Genomic DNA, 2,500 nt, shown 5'->3' with positions numbered 1-2,500 from the left:
CAACTTCTATATTTCAACAATCATAACAACTTCTATATTTCAACAATCATAACAACTTCTATATTTCAACAATCATAACACCTTCTATATTTCAACAATCATAACAACTTCTATATTTCAACAATCATAACACCTTCTATATTTCAACAATCATAACACCTTCTATATTTCAACAATCATAACACCTTCTATATTTCAACAATCATAACACCTTCTATATTTCAACAATCATAACAACTTCTATATTTCAACAATCATAACAACTTCTATATTTCAACAATCATAACAACTTCTATATTTCAACAATCATAACACCTTCTTCTATATTTATATCCAGTCTGTAGTTTTATACCCAGTCTGTAGTTTTATACCCAGTCTGTAGTTTTATATCCAGTCTGTAGTTTTATACCCAGTCTGTAGTTTTATACCCAGTCTGTAGTTTTATATCCAGTCTGTAGTTTTATATCCAGTCTGTAGTTTTATATCCAGTCTGTAGTTTTATACCCAGTCTGTAGTTTTATATCCAGTCTGTAGTTTTATATCCAGTCTGTAGTTTTATATCCAGTCTGTAGTTTTATATCCAGTCTGTAGTTTTATATCCAGTCTGTAGTTTTATATCCAGTCTGTAGTTTTATACCCAGTCTGTAGTTTTATATCCAGTCTGTAGTTTTATATCCAGTCTGTAGTTTTATATCCAGTCTGTAGTTTTATATCCAGTCTGTAGTTTTATATCCAGAGGTGGTGGACTTATTATTTATTATTTAGTGGTCTGAATGTAAAAGATGTTCATTTCAGTTAAAGTCTCAGAACATCCTGACGGTTAAAGATGAATCTAAATCTCGTGGATCCACTTTAACGTTTCTCTTTTTCTGTTCTATAATAGAAACGATGTTCAAAGTGTCGGTGAATTAAAGATAACCAGCGTGAACATCTTCCTTGTTGTGGTGATCAACTTCAAATAACTCTAAACGTGTCCAAACACTAAATTACAAAACATATTTTGAAGAAAACATAATTGTCACTGGTTTCAATTTGACATCAACAATTAGTTGAAATGTCGTTAATTTGACGTATTTTATCAGTAAAAATATTAATTGAAAACTTGTTTGTTTTCTGTCAAAACATCCAATCATGCAGCAGAATATTTATCAGTATCCAACTTCCTGTGGTTTTGTTCAGGAACAGACAGCTCAGCAAAAACCTGCTCCGGTTTAAAACAGAAAACGTTCACAGTGACGTTTATTTACATTTAATAATCAGTCATATTGCATTTCATCATTTCTGTTCATTTTCCACAGTTTTGTATCCTCATTTTCATTTTTGCTTTTTTAAATATAGTATGAAGAAAGTACGACGACCTGTTTTAAATAATCGCCCACATTTTGCCGTCCGTCTCCGATTCAAACAGCGTGAGTTTGTTTTTTGCAGCTGCCTTGTCGCTGCCGCTCAACGCTCACAAAGGAAAGAGACGCTGTGTGAAAGAGGCCGGGAGGCGGAGCTTGTGAGTTGGTGAGTCTGTGCACCCACAGAGCAGAAAATAGACAGATGGAGGATGCAGGACGGGGAGGAGAGTGTTTGGACCGGAGCAGCTCTCGGACCTCCTACACGGATCGGCCCGGAGGTTCAGAGGCTCTGTGGGAAATGTAGGAAGTGAAGAACAGAAATAGAAGACAGGAGACATGGTGGAGGAAATTATTCCTGCGAGCTGTGAAACACAAACAGAGACGATCCTTTCAAAAAGAGCGTTTTTAATCAGAGCTCCTCTCCTGGTAAAACCTCCTTCACTTCCTGGTTGAACGACCAGCTGCAGCACTACTGCCTTGCTCAAGGGCACAGAGGGAAGGTGGCGCTTCAAGTCTGCTTTCAGATGTTGTGCAAACAGCATCAGAACTTTTTCATTTTTAACACTAACTTGTAAAACATGTCCCTGCTGAACAGAAAGCAGATATTCAGAAGGAACTGCTGAGCAAGTGTATTTTTATTTGTAAAACTTCTGGCAGGAGTGAAGTTGGACTTCACTTTTATTTCTCTGGCAACAGGAGGTTCTTCAAACGTTTGAATTTGAACTTCACAGAGACCTGCACACACACACGCACACACACACACGCACACACACACGCACACACACACGCACACACACACACACACACACACACACACACACACACACACACACACACACACACACACACACACACACACACACACACACACACACACACACACACACACGCACACACACGCACACACACACACGCACACACACGCGCACACACACACGCACACACACACACGCACACACACACACACGCGCACACACACGCGCACACACACACACACACACACACACACACACACACACACACACACACACACACACACACACACACACACACACACACACACACACACACTGTGTTCTCACCCAGAAGTTAAAAGGGGACGTTTTAATCTTGTTATAATAATCCTGCTGTTTTCTATCGGGTTCATTATGTTGTTT

At 38.8% G+C, this 2,500-nt stretch overlaps 1 protein-coding gene across 3 annotated transcripts in view; it reads left to right on the top strand.

Moving 5' to 3' along the window:
- The window catches only part of hivep2a (HIVEP zinc finger 2a), a 60,840-nt gene that overhangs the window by 32,998 nt on the left and 25,342 nt on the right, over positions 1–2,500 (top strand). The window contains exon 1 of one of the 3 annotated variants that reach the window (XM_069725103.1): positions 1,465–1,509. The exons of the other annotated variants lie outside the window; for them this stretch is intronic. The gene's annotated coding sequence lies outside the window, so the exon portion shown is untranslated. Of the gene's footprint in view, positions 1–1,464; positions 1,510–2,500 lie in introns of those variants that run through there. 3 annotated transcript variants of the gene reach the window in all.

The sequence above is a fragment of the Brachyistius frenatus genome, unplaced genomic scaffold (assembly GCF_029030835.1).
Source record: "Brachyistius frenatus isolate BFR_SWC_R1_liver_20210118 unplaced genomic scaffold, ASM2903083v1 Contig_409, whole genome shotgun sequence".
Classification (NCBI taxonomy): domain Eukaryota; kingdom Metazoa; phylum Chordata; class Actinopteri; family Embiotocidae; genus Brachyistius; species Brachyistius frenatus.
This window is presented reverse-complemented; position numbering and strand designations above follow the sequence as displayed.